We start from the raw sequence: 14,892 nt of genomic DNA, 5'->3' as shown, positions 1-14,892 counted from the left end.
GGAAGCCAAAGAGGAAGGCACATAATCTGCTTTACTGAGAACAGACTGAGGACAGAAAGGAAGACACAGCCCAGTTGGGAGGCTACTATGGCCAAAAAAAAAAAAAAAAGCAAACAGGTGGCCTTGACGGGGAGAATACTGGTAATGAAGACATCAGTTTTGGATATATTAAGATGAGATGAGATGTGTCTTAGTTATTACAATAGCCTGGCCCTAACTGACTTCTCCAGTCTAGTACCAGGCCATTCTAATCTATAGTACGTAAGGCCTACTACAGGGCAATTTTTATGTATAAGTTTAATAATAGCCACCCCTGTGCTTGAACCCTTTGGTTATCCACTTGATAAAATCCAAACTACTTTCCATTGTATAGAAATATCTTTGTTACTTTATCTCTTGCCAATCTAACCTCAAATTCCCCAGCTCTACTCAAGTATTTTTAATTATTTCTATAATTTCTATAATAATTTCTTTACTTTTAAGAAAGAGTTTCATCACCATCTCCCTGGTGAACAACCTGAACCCAACTTTCTTTTCCCATCCAGATGAGTTTATTGCTCTTCTTTATGTTATCACTGCACGTCTCACTTACCATTATTTTCACACATAAAATGAATAGTTTTGTTTACTAAACCATGAACTCAATGCAGTATCTGAATCAGTACTAATAAATACGTATGGATAAGCCAACTCTACTACAAATTGATGTAAAGAACGTTGGGAACTATTTTATTAGTCTTAGTTTCATTGTTAACCAAGATGATTTCCCCTTACCTCAATTGGACGTGATACGCATCCAAAGAATGTAAATTAACTGTGATTCAAGTGCTGCTCTAAGAAGAAAAATAAACAATATATTCCAAAATCAAATCCAAGTGATGTTTTATCTATTCACTATTTGTATCTGAAAACCACTGTTTTCTTCATTAACATGCAATGAAATCTTAATTGTGTTGTTCGTACATAATCATACTATCTTTTCTTTTGAGAGGTTCTAACTATGCCTAATTTTACCAAGGATTCCCAGATATCTAGCAATATTATGGTCCTGTGAGTATTCAATGTGTGAGACTCTTATTAGTTGCAAAATTGCATTATTATTGTTTGTTAAATAAAAGCTAGTTTCTGAGTAAATTTTATAAGCTGCCATCAGATTCTTTTCATAGATAATTTCACAATAAAACTCAGAAAGCTCCAAAGCAGGAGGTCCAGGTTGCCTAAAAACTATATTCTGAAGAAATTCACATCTTTACCCTGTAAACAGCAAAATTACTTTTTGTTTAAAATTTATGTTCTCCCATAAAATTTTAAGTCATCTGGCAATGATGAACAGACACATTTGTTAACCACAAGTGCTTACTGAACTATAAACAATTGTGCTTTCACTTCTTGATTCCACATTTTTTTTTGCCTTTTCACCCAGTTTAAAATATTCTTCACCAAAAGCCACAATAATCCTAAGCATGAAATAGAAATCTGAAACCCAACTCTTAAAAAAAAAAAAAGAAAGAAAGAAAGAAAGAAAAAGCCTAGATAATACTGACCAGGCGATCGGAATGTTCATTGCAGTCTAAAGCAATGAAAACAATCAGAATGTAGCAAAGCCACCTAGAATCACAGTGTCACAGTACTACCATCAGAAACATTACTGTGACTTTTTCTGCCGAGGCAGCCTACTGTTTTGGGAGAGGGTGAAAAGGCAATAAACGGTCCAGTTTTTTAAGAAATCTAGGTAAGGAAAAAGTATAAAAAGGTTCCAGGAAGACAATGGATCCCTAAGCAAAGTTTATATAAAAAACGGACAAGAGGGATATTCTGGATTGAATGTTTGTGCCCCCCATAAATTCATATGTTGAAGTCCTAACTCTCTGTGTGACTGTATTTGGAGATAGAACCTCCAAAGAAAGTAATTAAAGTTGAATGAGGCCATTCAGTGGGGCTCAGATCTAATAGATTAGTGTCCTGGTAAGAAGAGGCACCAGCAATCCCAATCTCTCTCTACCAAGCATAGAGCAAAGGCTACAAGACCACACAACCAGATAGCTGCTGCCTACAAACAAGGAGGAGCAGAGCTCTCACTTGAGAAAATGACCATGGTAGCACCCAAATCTTGTACTTCTAAGCTTCTAAAAGTGTGAGAAAAAAAATTCTGTTGTTTAAGCCACATAATCTATGGTATTTCGTCACGGCAACTCAAGCTGGGTACGGCTGTAACAAATACCTAAAAATGTGAAGTGGCTTTAGAGCTGAGTTAGAGGCTAGAGGAGTTCTAAGGTGTATTCTAGAAATATATATGTTAAGGATAATTCTGGTGGGACATCAAACAGAAATGAAGAGGAGATTATTAGAAACTGGAGGAAAGGGGATTGCTATGAACTGAATGTTTGTATCCCACCAAAATTCATATGCTGAGGTCCTAATCCCTAATGGTGGTATTTGGAGGCGGGGCTTTCAGAAATAATGAAGTCATGAGGATGGAGCTCATATGAACAGGATTAGCCCCTTATAAGGACAGACACAAGAGAGATGATCTTTCTTTTTGCCATGTGAGGATATAAGCAAGGTGGCTGTCTACAAACCAGAAAGTTGGCTTTCACCAGGAACCGAATCTACTGGCACCTTACGCTTGGACTTCCCAGAATCCAGAAGTGTGAGAATTAAATACCTATTGTTTAAGCCACTCAGTCTATGGTATTTTGTTATAGCAGCGCAAACTGATTAAGACAATAATTGTTATAAAGTGGCAAAGAACTTGGCTGAATTGTGTTCTAGTGTTTTGCAGAAGATAGGACTTGTGAGCCACAAGATTAGATTATTCAGCAGAGATTTCTAACCAAAATGTAAATGGTATATAGCCTGCATCCTCCTGAATTAAGAGTAAAATTTGAGAGAGGAGAGATGAATTGAAGAAGGAATTGTTAAGCAAAAAGGAAGCAGCACTTCAAGACTTTGAAAGTTCTCTGCCTGTCCATATTGCAAAAAATAAAGCATTTTGGACAAGAACACCAAGGGTGTGGCTAGACTATCACTTGATAGTGAGATTGCACAATGTATGAGCAAAAATACTGCTATTTGAACTGAGGAGACAGACACTAGAAGTAATGAAGGAAGGCTGTCAAAAGAGGACTATTCTTTTGTGAATATGCATCATCTTTCAAAAAAGGGAAGGATGACTCTAAAGGTGCTGCCTGCCACTCAACCCTAGGCCCAGCGGGCAGGGCTGATTATTTCTCCTGGTTTTCAAAGGATAGGTGTACTTTTTTGGTTTAGCTGGGTGAGTCTGCCTCCTCCTTGCCTCAGTGGTGAGGCCTCTGCAGAAAGCTGTAAGAGCAAAGGCCCTACTGAGCCATAGAGGTAACTCTGATATCCCAGTAGACCTGGAGGGCAGAGCACTGAACTAAAGGAATTTTCCCTGAGCCTTAAAATCTAATGGAATTTTCCTTGGTAGTTTTGGATTTACTTGAGACTTACCACCCCCTTCTTCTTTCCCATTTCTTCTTTTTGAAATGAAATGCCTATCCTATACCTGTCCCAGCAGTATATTTGGAACCACATTAACTTGTCTTGTTTCACAGGCTTATAGCTATTAAGGAATTATGCCACCGGATGAATGGTTCCTAGACTCCCACCCACCTATGATTTAGATGATATTTAGAGATGAGACTTTGGACATTAGACTTGGGAGTTGATGCTGGAATGAGTTTAACTTTATGGACTGTTGGGATGAAATGACTATGTTTTGCATATGAGAAGGGCATGAATTTTGGGAGGTCTTTGGCAAATGCTTTGGACTGAATGTTTGTGTCCCCCCAAATTCACATGTGAGGCTCTAACCCTAACCTCCAGTGTAGCTATACTTAAAGATGGTGCTTCTAAGGAAGGAATTAAGGTTAAATGAGGTCACAAGGATGGGGGCACAGATTCAGTAGGATTCTAAGAGGCACTAGCGATCTGTCTTTCTTCTTGTGCACAAAGAGGTCATGTGAGCACCCAGCTAGATGCAGCTATCCATAAGCCAGGAAGAAAGCTCTCACTGGGACTGGATCATGATGGTTAACACCCTGATCTCAGAATTCTGGCCTCTGTGAGAAGAAATGTCTGTTTCGTAAGCCCCCCGCCTCCCCGATCCGTGGCACTTTGTTATGGCAGCCCAAGCTGACGGAGGGAGACAGAAGCATTCCAGGTTAATCTTTCCAATGGGTGAAGTGTAGAGGACCACCAAATGTGAATAATGCCCCTGCTCCTCTGAATACTCAAAGCAAGGCCCTCTTTATCAAAAAAACTTCCTCATTTAAAATACCTTATTTCATAACACTATAGGTAATATTCTTGGCTAGGAAAATAGGTTTAAAGTGGTACCCAAAAATCACACTGAAAACAACTTTTAAAAGCTCTTACGGCTAAAGAAAAGTAGAGAAATAGATATCTAAGTATCTTTTTTATAAATGTAACATCAACTGAAAAATAGATGTGTTGAGAAAATTTTCAGGCATCGTAACATAGCAAATTACTAACTGTAGATGATTTGAAGAGTGCTGTAGGGTTTAGAGGCTCACACCTACCTTCCTCTAAACAATACTGAAGAAGGCCAGAACTGCATGTACATCTGTACAGAAGAGCACACCCTCTGCATGTGGAAACACTATAAACACACTTACTGATGCATTCATAGAATCCAGGGTGCCTCTACTGTCTTACTATTCTTTTTTTTTTTAAGATTTATTTATTTATGATAGACAGAGAGAGAGAGAGAGAGAGGCAGAGACACAGGAGAAGGGAGAAACAGGCTCCATGCCTTGGACCCCGATGCAGGACTCGATCCCGGGACTCCAGGATCGCGCCCTGGGCAAAAGGCAGGCGCTAAACCGCTGAGCCACCCAGGGATCCCCTGCCCTACTATTCTTGATACGTATTCCAAAACCAATCCTCAAACCTCTCCTCTCCTGTAACAATTATTTAGAAAGGATATTCTAATGAACAACTTCTAATTCATTAGCTGAGTCACTTTATATTAGGTCAAAACAGGCAAAATCTACAATTAACCAGAGCAGCGCATGTCCTAACAAGTACAGCAAATTCACAACTACTAAACAAAAGTAGGTATTTCAGTCTTGGGTGCTGTATCTGTTCAACAATATTATAACAAACACTAACAGGGAAGAGGGGAGGAAAGGAGAAGGGAAAGGAACTTAAGGATTAAAATGAGATGATGTCATGAACGTGCCTCTCTTGAAAATCATGCAGCGAGAGACCAGACAGTTCCAATCATGGAAAAAGTGCAAAGGAAGCAAAACACGTGCAGGGACTCCTTCGTGAAAAATGCTCAGAGTGCCTTTACATGGGAACAGCACACAAGACAAGGTAAAACAGCAAGACAGAATTTTAAAGTCAAAAGAACCCAAGGCCTAACAAATTCAACTGTGATCAGTAAAGAAAGTGAGGCACAGATCACTGTGCCCCACATGTGCCCACATAGGCTTTGGGTTCTGGCACAGCTGAGGCCAGAACCAGCATCTCCCGAGGACTGTGTTTGCACTCAGATGTCACGTAATGTTTTTAAATTCCCCACTGACATCTATTTGTTTGCATCATAAACACCTCCTCAGTTACCAGACACTGATGGGAGCTTCTGGGTAAGCCCTACGCGTCTCTGCAGCACTCTGCTCAGCTATTATTCACTTATACTCTGTGTCATTACAGTATAACACGATACTGGCAGTAAAAGTACAAAGGGACAAAAGTCTATTAGGCCCAGTAGCCAAATGCATCATGAAGGACACAGCTGAGCCATGAAGGAGGTGTTCAGCATCACGCACAGGTGTGGGGAAGTGGGAAATGAGACGACATCAGGTAGGCTGGGCACATGACCAAGAATGCCGCACAAGACAGCCTAAAGGTGGTGAACACTTATTCCAAGGGTAATAAGCAGTCAAAAGAAAAAGCAGAATCATGAAATTATCAGATTTGCCTCTTGGATGATGACTGTGATAGGCTGAAAATGAGGAAAGGTCAGTGGCAGGGAGACCAGATGGAAACTGACACAATCATCCAGGCATGAGAGAATTTGAGCCTTAACTAGTAGCAGATGCAATACATGAAGAGCTCTGACTTGAGAGTTCTGAGGCTGAATCATCAGAATATAGGGGCGACATGGATTGAAAAACATGTACAAGAAAGTCTTAATGGAAAATAGCTCAATTAAGACCAAGAAAGGCAAGTGCTGGGGCACGCTGGGTCTGTGGAAGGTGCAGAGTTCTTAGGTGCCGGTAGGGTTGGGGCTGGCCAAGAAAGGCACCAGGACACAGAAGGACCAAACCTCCTTGGGGAGGCAGCATGCAGATCCTCGATTACCCATCAAGGCCACGAGGACAGGAAGAGGACCAGGACAGAAGTCTGAGGAACATCTGCTGAAGTTGCACACAAAAGAGGAGTCAGCAAAGAACCAAGAAGGAGGGATCCCTGGGTGGCGCAGTGGTTTAGCGCCTGCCTTTGGCCCAGGGCGCAATCCTGGAGACCCAGGATCGAATCCCACATCGGGCTCCCGGTGCATGGAGCCTGCTTCTCCCTCTGACTATGTCTCTGCCTCTCTCTCTCTGTGTGTGTGTGTGTGTGACTATCATAAATAAAAAAAAAATAAAAAATAAAAAAAAAACCAAGAAGGAAAACGAACATGGGAAGAGCAAACCAGGAGGGAGGGTGCCCAGCTGTGTGAGTACTGCAGGAAAAAACTAATTAATGGAAATGAAGCATCACAGTAGGACGAAAAGGGATATGAGAGTGGGCCTCCCCACCACTCTTATAAATCACTATCACAAAACAAAAGCGCAGCTTCCAATTTTTTACAACTTTACAAGGCATTTCACTAACCCAAGAACTTGTTTATTCTGTTTGCAGGTTGAAAAAGTTCCTATTTGGTAACAGAAAAATTTACAACTGCATCTAGTCAGAAAGGTAGGTAGTACTGTGTGATAAGCAGGAGCAGCGCTCTTAGAGCACTTTCTTTCATTAAGATTCACACTGCATGGGCTACCAGAGCAGGGCCACCTTCCTTGGCAATCCCTACTGAAAGACGAGGAAAAAGTCAAGTCTGGGCTTGTACTTTCAAAGAGTCTTCTCCAGGAAGCAGGATCCCAAATGGAAAACCTATAACCCCTTTGAAAACAAAATGAGCTAAAGAAATTTAGAAAACTAGATTGGTGAAACGGTCAAGATGACAAACAAGATTTCTAGCATTCACAAATGCCAGTCTGCTATGAACTTAGGCTTGAGGGTAAAAATGACTACTCAAGAGAGCCAAAAATAAAAAGAAAATTGCTGCCCTGCCAATATCAATACTTTACTAATTGTTGAAAACAGGGCTTTTAAGATGTAGATAATGTTCATCATTGACAAGGTCCCAATTTAACACTATGAATGAATTTTTGTTTACTGAACTACATATAGAATTCAACAAGAAACATGTTTTGCCTGCTATACAATTCATTCAGAATGGGCCAACTGTGCAGTCTTATTTTCAGATCATTTACACCAGAAAACAGACATAAAGATTTTTTTTAAACCTCAGGCCTATGAGAAAACAATCTTAAAACTGGAAACTACTATTTTTCTTTTCATATGAAAAGAAATGGAGACAGCATAGATTAAGTAATCTACAGGGAACCCAAAGGCATCACTGAATTCTGCTGTGTCACCAAACCACATTTTATAGATTTTTTACGTAGAAAAATTCACAAGACATAATTTCTAAGAAATGAAGGTAAGAATGGATTGGCAGACGCAGCAGAGGTGTGACAGAGACACTAGCAGAGAGCTGAGTGTGGTAGTATTTCCTCCTCTATTTCTCAGGACCCATCATTTATTTTTAATGAAGTTATGAAATAACATTATGAAAGTCAAGAGTTCAAATATGAACCCTTCATACTCCTTGTTAGCTTACACTTACAATGATCATTGGAAATTATAGTCATTTAAGACATGAAATCACAGCCCTAACACTGGACAAACTAATACCATAGTGGGTCTCCCAACCTGACTACCTCAGCCCAGAGAATTCATGTGAATTCTGAATTGTTCTTGCACAGGATGGCAAAAAGCCATATTAAATACGATGGCTACAGCAAAATTTGGATAGGGGTAAAAAAGAGAAAAAAAATAAAGCTTCGACATGTAATTGGCTTTCTGGTTTTACTGGCTGGAGGAAGCTGGAGATAAGCCAGAGACAGCTCCCCTGAGCCCAAAGGAAAGGGGAAGTCAAGAAAAGGAACTACAGCCAAACTGGAGTCGACCCACACGGAGCAGGTCACTGCAGTGTCCCCTCACTGGAAACTAGAGTGGTAAATAAGGTACATCAAACTTTAAGAAAAAGAAGTTTAAGTGACTTTTTAAAGACTGTGTACTCTAAAACAACAACCCTTCTTCAATCCATGTCATTCTCATTCTGTAAATCTAAATACATTGTTTTATAAACTTGTCCTATTTTGCCCCAAATCCCCTATGTCTCCACGGAAACAAAATACTTATGAGGCATAAAATGTTGCCCAAAATTACACAAATTAAATGAACAGCTCACAACAGCTCTCTTTCCTAACTTTAAAAACACAGCTACAGGAGACTTAGATTAAACCATATGTATTTCCTAACAATTATTTCTTGTCTAAATAAAGGGCTCATACTTTGCCAATCAACTTGCTTTGATAGAAATAATCAGCCCACCATTTTCTACCCCAAATTATTCTTTAATTGTGAGATAATATTGCAGCAAAGAAATTAGGTAAGTCTTTTGAGACACACACATATTTACACAGGATTCTTGGCTCTTCTTTCCACTCACACCACTGTTTCTGGATAGAAAATGCTGGCCCTATTAGAAATAACAAATACCCACCATTTGCTTCAACGTGGATGGAACTGGAGGGTATTATGCTGAGTGAAATAAGTCAATCGGAGAAGGACAAACATTGTATGATCTCATTCATTTGGGGAATATAAATAATAGTGAAAGGGAATAAAAGGGAAGGGAGAAGAAATGGGTAGGAAATATCAGAAAGGGAGACAGAACATGAAGACTCCTGACTCTGGGAAACAAACTAGAGGTGGTGGAAGGGGAGGAGGGCGGGAGGTGGGGGTGACTGGGTGATGAGCACTGAGGGGGGCACTTGACGGGATGAGCACTGGGTGTTGTTCTGTATGTTGGCAAATTGAACACCAATAAAAAATAAATTTATTATTAAAAAAATAAAAGTTTTTATTTATGTTCAAAAAAAAAAAAAAAAAAGAAAGAAAAAAGAAAAGAAAATGCTGGCCCTGACATTCCTTCTTCCTCTCTAGACCACTCAAGTGGTGAGTCTGAAAAATGGGCTCCCCAGACTCAGAGGGGTCCCTGAGAGCAACAAGAAGGAGGCAGGGGCCTGATTTCTGCCTGCCTGTTCCCAACAGGGCCAGCGGGACCCTGCTCCTCAGATCCTGCAGCCACTTCTCCTGGGGTTGGCCAGAGGGACGCTGGGGACAGTGGGTGGCCCAAGGCCAGGGTTCTCTGAGACTCAGCCCTCCTTTGCATCGGGAGCACAGAAATGCCTACGTAAGGTCTGTGCAGGTAACAAGGAGAGCTCCAGGGAGAGTACCTAATGGGAAACTGTGGTGGTGTCAGAGAACAAAACCAAGCCTCTGAGCTTCTTCACAGCTGCTTCTGCTCAAGGACAAACAACAGCTTATACTCTGCATTTTGAAAAACTGCCCCAATGGAAAAACCAGTCTCATTATTAAGCTATTTGCCTCCTGATACAATGGTGCACATTTTAGTAACTGATAAGTAAAATCCAGGGTGCTATTTGCTACTTCTCACTTTTCTTACTTCTTAATTATAAAAGCAATGTATTTGATTCTGATAAATTTCTTCTTTCATAAACGAAATATTTAAAAAGAAACCCTGCCCCAACACCTTTTCCAACGATAACCTTTGTTGATGGTTTTCTACAATTTATTTTATAATATTTACTAGTATTTCCAAACTGCTATACAATGTGAAGAAAGCTTAAAGGCATTGGTTAGAATTGCTCCAGAGCACTATTCTGAGTATTTTATTATAGTTAATCATCAGCACAAGGAATAGTATATGGATTCTTTCAATTTCTTTTGAAATTGTATAAATAAAACATTCTTTAAGGAATAATTCGCTGTAATCATTCTACCCTACAATTCCTAAGAAATAATATACTTTATTCCTTCTAGTTTTGTTTCTTTTGTCTAATTTTCCAAAAAGCACTTGAATAAGTAAAGTTTCACAGACGTTATTAAAACATCTTCAAGTGCAAAATACTGTTTTGTTTCCTTCTAAAGACTAAAGCTTTACTATTTTAAATAAGGAAGCAAGAAAAAATTAATTATAATGCTATAATGGGGTCAGACACTGTGTCAGTGATGGAAGCATATATGTTGCTTAATAAAAATCTGGATGAACGAATAAAAGAAACAAGAGTAATAATAATGGTGGTTATAGCAGTACCTACTTTATAAGCATGTGTTAAGCTGCATGTCTATGTTTTCTGGTCTTTCTTCTTTGTTTATGTTTCAACACAAGATATAATTTAATAAAAGGAAATATTCACATGGTAAAAGACATCTAAATAAAAATTCTGTTGCATCCACTGCATCTAATGCATAAACCATTTTCCAAAGGTTTAAATTGTACTTTTATATTTCATTACCTGAACATAATATATACTAATGTAAATTGCCTCTTACTGGTCTTCAATAATAACCTAAAGAAATCTTTCAATTATAATGATTTTGCACAAAGGAAAAAAAATTAAAATATGGGCTATTCAGGCCAACAGGTACATGAAAAGATGCACATCACTAATCACTAGGGAAATGCAAATCAAAACCACAGTGAGATATCACCTTGCACCTGTTTGAATGGCTTGCACCAAAAAGAACAATAATTAATGTTGGCAAGAATTTGGAGAAAAGGAAATCCTTGTGCACTGTTGATGGGGATGTAAACTGGTATAACCTCTGTGGAAAACAGTATGGAGATTCCACAAAAAAATAAAAAAGAGAAATACCATCTAATCCATCAATTCTATTTCTGGGTATTTAGTCAAAGAAAGGGAAAACACTAACTTGAAAAGATATCTGCATCTCCATATTCACAGCAGAATTATTTACAATAGCTGAGATCTGGAAACTACCTACGTGTCCATCAATAGATGAGTAGATGAAGAAAATGATATGTGCACATATATACACATATACATGAGCACACACACACATACACACTGGAAAAAAAATATATGCACAATAGGATGCTACTCAGTCATGAGAAGGAAATCTCGCCACTTGTGGTAACACAGATGGACCCTGAGGGCACATGTTAAGTGAAATAATTCAATGATCTCACTAATATGTGGAATCTAAACAAAAAAATAAAAACAAAACCAAAACCCAAAAATATCCCCAAATAACAGAGAAAGACATCAGATTTGTGATTACCAGAGCTGGAAAGGAGCAAGCGAATGCACACACAGTGCACATGTGTTGCAGGGGGGAACTGATGAAGATTATTAAAAACTGTAAACTTCCAGTTGTAAGATTAAATAGTACTAGGGATGTAACCTACAAAACTGACTACAGTCAATGCTAAAACAGTAAATACTAGTTCTCATCATAAGTAAAAAATTTTATCTTTTCTTATATCTACGTAAGAAGATAGATGTTAACTGAACTTATTGTGGGATCATTTTATGATATTTGTATAGCAAATATTTATGCTGTATGCCTTAAACTTATTGATTTTCTCACTAAAACTAAGGAAAAAACAGAAACAGAAAAAAACTGGACTATTCAAAATCTCAGTTAAACAGAACATAATTTTTCTGGCAAAAGTTAAGAAAGAATAAAACCTCCAATGTTTCATAATTAGTTAGCTAATTGAAAACACTGATTCTCGTCTTCAGTTGATTCACTAACTGAAGTGATCTTAAATATCCAAAAAAACTTAAAAACAAAAAACAAAAAAAAACCCCACATTGTTTAACAACTGACAGTGAAAAACAGGATTTAAAAGAGTAGCAGCCCTATCTCCATCCCCAAATCAGTTTTCCTCATTTAACAAACAATTTCTGATTCTATGGGACTAATAATAGAACATTTTGGGTACTTTTATGATCTGGAAGGCATAGTGCAGCTCTGAAGTGTTCTGGAGACAATTAGTGACATGAAGAAGTGTGTAGGTACTGCCTCACTCGGTGCCTGGCAGGAAGGAGCATTCAGTGGGAGCCATCACTTAAATTATCTGCATCAATCTGAAATCCGGTCTCACCAATTTGCATCAACTCTGAAAAACTTTCAAGTCTGGTATCCAGAAATAAAGGAAGAAATAATAAATAGCAGATTTTTCCCCTAAATTCAGAGGCCATTCTCTGCAGGAGAAACAAACAACAAATAAAAACCCCATAAAAAAGCAACAAAACCTTTGAAGGGGACATGTATAATAAAATATGGCATTGGAAAAACAGTAAGGCAGTGAATATAATTTTGTAAAAGTTATGGTTGGAAAATGAAATGTTCTCAATGCAAAGTGACTAGGAAATTAAAATAATAAGATAAATGAGAAAACAGTAACTCCTGAAAAGTGAACACATTTACTTTAAGCAGATACCCTAGTGGTGCATAGTTAAGTCATCTAAAAGGGTCTGGCAATCCAGTAACTGTGAATCCTACGGAGACTCAGCACCTCATGGAGCTGAGCCAGCATGGGCATTCCACCAACTAACTGAGGGGGGCGCCCTGAGGGGCTGGCTCGTGCCATAAGTGGAAAGCAAGGGTTCCCTGATGGCAGTATGGGAGAAAGGCATTATGGAAGCCATAGCATTTTGTGGCCTACTCTTCACAAAATTTCAGCTGACCTTGACCCAGTGGCAACAGGCAAAAAAAAAAAAATAAAAATGCTAATACAAAAGCTGTTAAATACGAATACCAATATGAATAAATAAGTCTGTTCTTTACTCTTATAATACTAATTGAAGTTCAAGACAATATATTTTTTTAAACTTTTTTTTTAAAGATTTTTTTTTAATTTTTATTTATTTATTTTATGATAGTCACAGAGAGAGAGAGAGAGAGGCAGAGACACAGGCAGAGGGAGAAGCAGGCTCCATGCACCGGGAGCCCGACGTGGGATTCGATCCCGGGTCTCCAGGATCGTGCCCTGGGCCAAAGGCAGGCGCCAAACCGCTGCGCCACCCAGGGATCCCTTTTTTAAAGATTTTTATTTATTTATTTATTCATGATAGACAGAGAGAGAGAGAGAGAGAAAGAGAGAGGCAGAGACACAGGCAGAGGGAAAAGCAGGCTCCATACCCGGAGCCCGATGCGGGATCACGCCCTGGGCCAAAGGCAGGCGCCAAACCACTGACCCACCCAGGGATCCCTAAGACGATATATTTATTATGTTTGCAACACACAAACATGCACAGAAAACCTGTATCATTTTTTACCTTCACAGGTATATCAGAAGCGTCCTCAAGTGAGAACGCACACACTCTTAGTGACCACTCTCAACATATTTGATAGCCACGTGCTGAAGAAAAAGATAATTCAGAGGGAATTCTGCTTTGGACACCGGTAAATGCTACTGTACTTCACAGATTTTACTTGTTTCTTTTTCTCCCTTACAATCTTTCTCAAATTTAGAGTGAACTTTTCAGAACAAAAATCTCATAATGAAAAATAACTTCTCTGAAGAACGTCTTTTTTTTTTTTTTTTTTTGGTTTCATTAGCTTTTTTTCCCCCATTCTCTTCCTAAACAATACAAGGAGTTCACAGGATTTATCCATCTAAGAATATTCTTAACTATTTTTAGTTCTAAAAACTTGAATATCAAACATATTGTGAAAATATTTGTCACACTCTTATTAAACACAGGCTGAGCAAGGGAATCGGGGCAGACTTCACTACACTCATGTTTCCAGAACTCAGTCATGCCCCAGGCATACATTATCGGTGCCTACCTGGATCTGCCTCCCAAAAATCTATCTAGAAGGAGATGGAATATGATCTCAGGCCACTGAGACAGACTGATGCAAATCTGGTTCTGTGACCTGCTGGCGAGACACACAGGGCTGTGCCTGTCCACATTCTCTTCATCTTTAAGTAGGATCAGAAGACCTAACTGGAAGGGTTATCGTGAAGATTAAACGGATTAACAAATCCATGAAATGCTTTGGATATCACATAATAAAAACTGGCCATCACAAAGGAATGTTGGAAAACTGTTTCCATTCAGAAAGGAAGAAAAATAAAATCATCCTTTCCCATTCCACAGCCACATTTCAAAATGTATATTTCTAAGGCATCACATGGAAGGTGGACAAAATAGACAGAGGGGATTATTAAGTACAAACGTTCAGTTATAAAATAAGTAAGTCATGGAAATAAAAAGTACAGCACAGAGAATATAGTTAGCATAGTCAACAGTATAATGTAACAACACTGCATGGTGACAAATGGCAACCACACTTACGGTGAGCACTGAGTCATGCACAGAACTGCCATATCAGTAAGTTTGTTGTACACTTGAAACTAATATAACGTATGCTAATTACACTTCAATAAATTTTAAGAAAATCCAATTATGGCCTCCAGACCCTTAGTGGTGAGGCCTCTGGCCCCCTCTTCTCTGCCTGTCAACTCACACACCCATCTACATTAGCGTTCATATGCCGCACACACACTTCTCTGTTCTGTCGCCAACCTCAGTCCCTTCTTCTTAGTGATGACGATAAAACAGCCAAGGAAATACGCACACATTTAAAACTTGTTCAAGGTTGAAGAATATTAATATATGACTTTTATACTGAAATATACTCAAAGGTATAAACAGGGAAAACAAC

The 14,892-nt window shown here is 38.8% G+C and overlaps 1 protein-coding gene and 1 long non-coding RNA gene across 14 annotated transcripts in view; one reads left to right on the top strand and one right to left on the bottom strand.

The window, feature by feature from the left end:
• The window catches only part of SPIDR (scaffold protein involved in DNA repair), a 452,576-nt gene that overhangs the window by 281,316 nt on the left and 156,368 nt on the right, over positions 1-14,892 (bottom strand). The gene's annotated exons all lie outside the window — the stretch shown is intronic.
• LOC144306495 (uncharacterized) lies at positions 1,613-13,793 on the top strand. Of its 2 annotated transcripts, none has more exons than XR_013373577.1 (3): positions 1,613-1,732; positions 6,895-6,951; positions 13,505-13,793. It is a non-coding gene; the product is annotated as an uncharacterized LOC144306495 (long non-coding RNA). The 2 variants fall into 2 exon arrangements; XR_013373576.1 differs by lacking the exon at positions 13,505-13,793 and adding an exon at positions 9,436-10,587.

Source organism: Canis aureus, chromosome 37 (assembly GCF_053574225.1).
Source record: "Canis aureus isolate CA01 chromosome 37, VMU_Caureus_v.1.0, whole genome shotgun sequence".
In the NCBI taxonomy this organism is placed as follows: Eukaryota; Metazoa; Chordata; class Mammalia; order Carnivora; family Canidae; genus Canis; species Canis aureus.
This window is presented reverse-complemented; position numbering and strand designations above follow the sequence as displayed.